Raw genomic sequence first — 6,661 nt, 5'->3', positions numbered from 1 at the left:
GGTGATGACGATGGTGGTATATGGCAGCGGTGATGACGATGGTGCGGCGGCGGCGTGACAACTTGTGAACAGAACTCGAAACTCTAAAGTACTAGACGCTAGGACCAGCAACTTGACACGATGATGCAACCGCAAATTCAACAAAGCAAATACAGAAAATATTATGCAAAGGCTCAGATTGGTTCAGATAAGATGAACTAACCCTAAATTTTTTTTTGGCTTTTTCGTGGACTATAGGTATGAAGAAAAGACTCGATCTAAACTACGAAAACTGTAAAATCTCACCGAGCAACCTGGAAATCTGATACCACTTGATAGGGGCAAAGGTGTCCCGTCTTTCGATGAGATGATGGATATCGCTTTGGTGGAAGTCGACTTTGACGATCCGATTACGAACGTGCGAGGATGTCGCGCCTTAGCAATCGCTAAACCAACTCCGAGAGGTTATTGACCACGCCGGAGCACGATCAACCTGACCACGAGGGTCTGTTTCCTGCGAGCAAACGAAGAACAAGCAAGAAACTGAGATTGCAATCTGGATATTGCGAATATAAGATGAAAGCTTTATTGATCAAGGTGGGGTTCTGTGACGCCTTTGTCTGGTCGTTGAACACAAACGAAGTACACGAAGTTGCAGCTATGGCGAACTTTAATCTAAACAAAACCCCCAAAGTCTAAACGGTGCCCTAAGGGCTGTATATATGGAAGAAGAGAGGGGGAATTTCGTGGCCCTTGGTGGAGGGGTCCGAAATCAACCCTATCTCTTGTTTCCCCACACATACGGACTCTAAAAATAGCCTATACTAATGTATTTCGAAATTACATGGGCCTGGCCCAATAAAAAGGTGACGCGGCACCTATAATAGCCTCTGGACAAAATTTATGAAGTGGCATCTTGTATATTTCGTCCAAGGCTTCATGCACTCGTTATGGTGGCTTCAAAGACCTGAAATCATCACTCGTAACTCCGTTCTTGTTCCCCTTGCGCATGCCATCATCTCCATGCTTTCTCTTGCTCCAATGTTCATCCTTCTCCAAGCTAGGCCCTTCATTTGTAAGCAAAACAAATGTATCCAATTTAGGCAGCATCATATTCTCATGAACATTAGAATCATTACCAAGAAACGAAAGTACCTGGTAATTTAGTTGGCGTGCGCGAGCTCTAGTAATTGGTCCAGTATGTATAGCAGCAGGGGTTGTGGGTGTAACAATGGTATTGATGTCCTCATTAGTTTGAGACATGCGAACCATGTCTATTGGTGTATACGCATGAAGAAACTCCATGCAGATGGATCGTTTGGACTCACTTTGATTTTGAATCACTTGAGATATGCAAAACATACCACATGGGCAAGATGACTGAAAGACCTTGTTTTCAGTGAAATGGAACAAGAAAGCAACTTGTTGGAAGTAATACATTTTGATGTGTGTGCTGTCCAATGAGTGCCGAGGCATGCAGTGAATATAGTTATGTTCTCACTTCACAGATGATTTGAGTAGATGTTGAGTATATTTACTTGATGAAACACAAGTCTGAATTATTGAATGGTTCAAGTAATTTCAGAGTGAATTTGGAGATCATCGTGACAAGAGGATAAAATGTCTATGATATGATCATAGAGATGAGTATCTGAGTTACGAGCTTTGGCACGCAATTAAGACATTGTGGAAATGTTTCACAATTAATACCGCCTGGAACACCATAGTGTGATGGTGTGTCCGAACATCATAGTTGCACCCTATTAGATATGGTGCGCACCATGATGTCTCTTATCGAATTACCACTATCGTTCATGGGTTAGGCATTAGAGACAACTGCACTCACTTTAATAGGGCACCACGTAATTCCGTTGAGACGACACCGTTTGAACTATGATTTGGAGAAACCTAAGTTGTCGTTTCTTAAAAGTTTGGGGCTGCGACGCTTATGTGAAAAAGTTTCATCGTGATAAGCTCGAACCCAAAACGGATAAATACATCTTCATAGGATACCCAAAATGGTTGGGTATACCTCATATCTCAGATCCGGAAGCAAAAGTAATTGTTTCTAGAAGCGGGTCCTTTCTCGAGGAAAAGTTTCTCTCGAAAGAATTGAGTGGGAGGATGGTGGAGACTTGATGAGGTTATTGAACCGTCACTTCAACTAGTGTGTAGCAGGGCACAGGAAGTTGTTCCTGTGGCGCCTACACCAATTGAAGTAGAAGCTTATGATAGTGATCATGAAGTTTCGGATCAAATCTCTACCGTACCTCGTAGGTCGACAAGGACGCGTACTACTTCAGAGTGGTACGCAATCCTGTCTTAGAGGTCATGTTGCTAGACAACAATGAACCTACGAGCTATGGAGAAGCGATGGTGGGCCCGGATTCTGACGAATGGCTCGAGGCCATAAAATCCGAGAGAGGATCCATGACTTTGGAAGAAATACTTGATGGTCGTAAGGCCATTGGGTAAAGATGGATTTTAAAAGGAAGACAGAGAATGATGGTAAGTATCACCATTAAGAAAGCTCGACTTGTCGTTAAAGATGTTTTCCGACAAGTTCAAGGAGTTGACTACGGTGAGGCTTTCTCACTCGTAGAGATGCTAAGAGTCTGTTGGAATTGGATTATCAGTTACTGCATTATTTATGAAATGTTGCATATAGGATGTCAAAGCATTGTTTCCTTGACAGTTTTCTTGAGGAAAGGTTGTATGTGATACAACCAGAAGGTTTTTGACAATCCTGAAAGACACTAACAAGTATGCAAAGCTCCAGCAATCCTTCTAAGGACTGGAGTAAGCATCTCGGAGTTGGAATGTACGCTTTGATGAGATGATCAAAGATTTTGGGTTTATACAAAGTTTATGAGAAACTTGTATTTCCAAAGAAGTGAGTGGGAGCACTATAGAATTTCTGATGAGTATATGTTGTTGACATATTGTTGATCAGAAATGATGTAGAATTTCTAAAAAGCATATAGGGTTGTTTGAAAAGTGTTTTTCAATGGAAAACCTGGATTAGGCTACTTGAACAATAAGCATCAAGATCTATAAGATAGATCAAAATGTTTAATAATACTTTCAAATGAGCACATACCTTGACATGATCTTGAAGGTGTTTAAGATGGATCAGTCAAGAAGGAGTTCTTGCCTGAGTTGTAAGGTATGAAGTTAAGAGTTAAAGCTCAACCACGGCAGAAGAGAGAGAAAGGACGAAGGTCGTCCCCTATGCTTCAGACGTAGGCTCTATAGTATGATATGCTGTGTACGACACCGGAAGTGTGCCTTGCCATGAGTCAGTCAAGGGGTACAAGAATGATCCAGGAATGGATCATTGGACAGCGGTCAAAAATTGTCCTTGGAGTAAATAAAGGACATGTTTCTCGATTATGGAGGTGATAAAGAGTTCGGCATAAAGGGTTACGTCGATGCAAGCTTTAACACCTATCCGAGTGACTCTGAGTAGCAAACCGGATACGTATAGTGGAGCAACCATTTGGAATAGCTCCAAGTGGAGCACGGAAGCAGAATTTACAATATGACATAGAGAATTGCGAAGAACATATGGATCTGAATGTTACAGACCCGTTGACTAAAACCTCTCTCCCAAGCAAAGCATGATCAAACCCCAGAACTCATTGAGACTTAATCACATGGTGATGTGAACTAGTTTGAGACACTAGTAAACTCTTTGGATGTTGGTCACATGGCGATGTGACCTATTAGTGTTAATCACATGGCAATGTGAACTAGATTATTGACTCTAGTGCAAGTGGGAGACTGTTGGAAATATGCCCTAGAGGCAATAATAAATTAGTTATTATTATATTTCCTTGTTCATGATAATCGTTTATTATCCATGCTATAATTGTATTGAAAGGAAACTCATATACATGTGTGGGTACATAGACAACACCATGTCCCTAGTAAGCCTCTAGTTGACTAGCTCGTTGATCAATAGATGGTTACAGTTTCCTGACCATGGACATTGGATGTCGTTGATAACGGGATCACATCATTAGGAGAATGATGTGATGGGCAAGACCCAATCCTAAGCCTAGCACAAAGATCGTAGTTCGTATGCTAAAGCTTTTCAAAATGTCAAGTATCATTTCCTTAGACCATGAGATTGTGCAACTCCCGGATACCGTAGGAATGCTTTGGGTGTACCAAACGTCACAAGTAACTGGGTGGCTATAAAGGTGCACTACAGGTATCTCTGAAAGTGTCTGTTGGGTTGGCACGAATCGAGACTGGGATTTGTCACTCCGGTTAACGGAGAGGTATCTCTGGGCCCACTCGGTAGGACATCATCATAATGTGCACAATGTGACCAAGGGGTTGATCACGGGATGATGTGTTACGGAACGAGTAAAGAGACTTGCCGGTAACGAGATTGAACAAGGTATCAGGATACCGACGATCGAATCTCGGGCAAGTACAATACCGCTAGACAAAGGGAATTGTATACGGGATTGATTGAGTCCTTGACATCGTGGTTCATCCGATGAGATCATCGAGGAACATGTGGGAGCCAACATGGGTATCCAGATCCCGCTGTTGGTTATTGACCGGAGAACGTCTCGGTCATGTCTGCATGGCTCCCGAACCCGTAGGGTCTACACACTTATGATTCGATGACGCTAGGGTTATAAAGGAAGTTTGTATGTGGTTACCGAATGTTGTTCGGAGTCCCGGATGAGATCCCGGACGTCACGAGGAGTTCCGGAATGGTCCGGAGGTAAATATTTATATATGGGAAGTCTTATTTTGGTCGCCGAAAAAGTTTCGCGCATTATTGGTATTGTACCGGGAGTGCCGAAAGGGGTCCGGGGGTCCACCTGGGGTCCACCTGCCCCGGGGGGCCACATGGGCTATAGAGGTGTGCGCCTTGGCCTATCTGGGCCAAGGGCACCAGCCCCAAGAGGCCCATGCGCCAAGAGATAAGGGAAAGGGAGAGTCCTAAAGGGGGAAGGCACCTCCTAGGTGCCTTGGGGAGGATGGACTCCTCCCTAGCCGCACCCTTCCTTGGAGGAAGGGCCAAGGCTGCGCCCCCCCTCTCCCTTGCCCTATATATAGTGGAGGGGAGGGAGGGCAGCCGAACCTGAAGCCCTGGCGCCTCCCTCCCTCCCGTGACACCTCCTCCTCTCCCGCAGGTGCTTGGCGAAGCCCTGCAGGATTGCCACGCTCCTCCACCACCACCACGCCGTTGTGTTGCTGCTGGATGGAGTCTTCCTCTCTCCTTGCTGGATCAAGGCATGAGAGACGTCACCGGGCTGTACGTGTGTTGAACGCGGAGGTGCCGTCCGTTCGGCACTAGGATCTCCGGTGATTTGGATCACGACGAGTACGACTCCTTCAACCTCGTTCTCTTGAACGCTTTCGCTTAGCGATCTACAAGGGTATGTAGATGCACTCTCCTTCCCCTCGTTGCTGGTTTCTCCATAGATAGATCTTGGTGACACGTAGAAAATTTTTGAATTTCTGCTACGTTCCCCAACAATTCTCAGTCTTGATATATTCTCAATGGTTTTGTGACTGAGATGGTTGTGGATAGATGGACAGATATGATGAGATCTTAGGTTGACATGAGAAATCCTTGTAGCAAGGCACACATGAACCATTTTTATGTCTTGATGTCAATCAATCTCGGCTATGGTAAACAACAAATTTCGGCATGTCTCGTGGCTTGATAGAAATAAACCTAAGTACGTATCCTTGATTAATTTCTTAATCTCTAAGGCCACAAATGGTAATGTTAAAAAGGAACCTTACTGGTAATTCTTCGATAAGCAACATAAACACGTATATGGGAATTAAGGTGACCCAGTCAATGGTTCTTCTCCCTATACGACAGGTGAACCTCAATGATGAGACAACCAACACTATCACTCAGAATCTTCACTCCTAGCAGCCACTACTCAACTTATTTGGCCTACGACACCCATGAGGTCGACCACTTGGACCAACTAGACATCCCTGATGAGCAAGTTCGTAGGGCTTATTTTGCAACATAGAGTTTGACCGACGAACACCTCCAAAGAAGAGGTTGTCCCAATTGTGGCCTATGCCAACTTTGTAGGAGGGAGCCAGAGACCTGCAGGTCGCATTCTCTTGAAATTTTGCCTCTTCATCTACACTTGGGCCATGCTTCGGGATTGGCTTGGCATAATTAACATGAAGATGCTTGGGACAATTTTATCTCGGTTTAGGAACTATGGTCTTCCATTATTCAACTCTCTGAAGGACCAAGTAAAGAAATGTGGACCAAGTAAAGACATGACATCATTGGTCATGTTTTGATTGCATGTACATATATAAACTCCCATCTTGATTGATGAAACATGGTAAAGCTTTTGCGTCTGTTTCAAAATAAATTCAGTCGAAACATAGTATTAATTCCATGATCCCTAAGTTCTTGGATCAAGTTTCATGTCCATGTAACTTAGGCACAAGGACGGGGCCATCATCTGAGTATAGAGGTGGTTAAATGAGTTGGGGCGGCATCTTATTCTTACATTTATTTGCGAGAGACACTCGCACTAGCATATGCTTTAGTAAAACACAATGGTTGGAATAGACACTCATACTAGGCATCTTAAACTTGAAAGGTCGGATTATCCTGCAACACTAGGGGTATTTGGATTAGCAAATATGAAAAACTAGCTAAATATGTTTC

This window comes from Triticum dicoccoides, chromosome 5B, assembly GCF_002162155.2.
Source record: "Triticum dicoccoides isolate Atlit2015 ecotype Zavitan chromosome 5B, WEW_v2.0, whole genome shotgun sequence".
Lineage (NCBI taxonomy): Eukaryota > Viridiplantae > Streptophyta > Magnoliopsida > Poales > Poaceae > Triticum > Triticum dicoccoides.
This window is presented reverse-complemented; position numbering follows the sequence as displayed.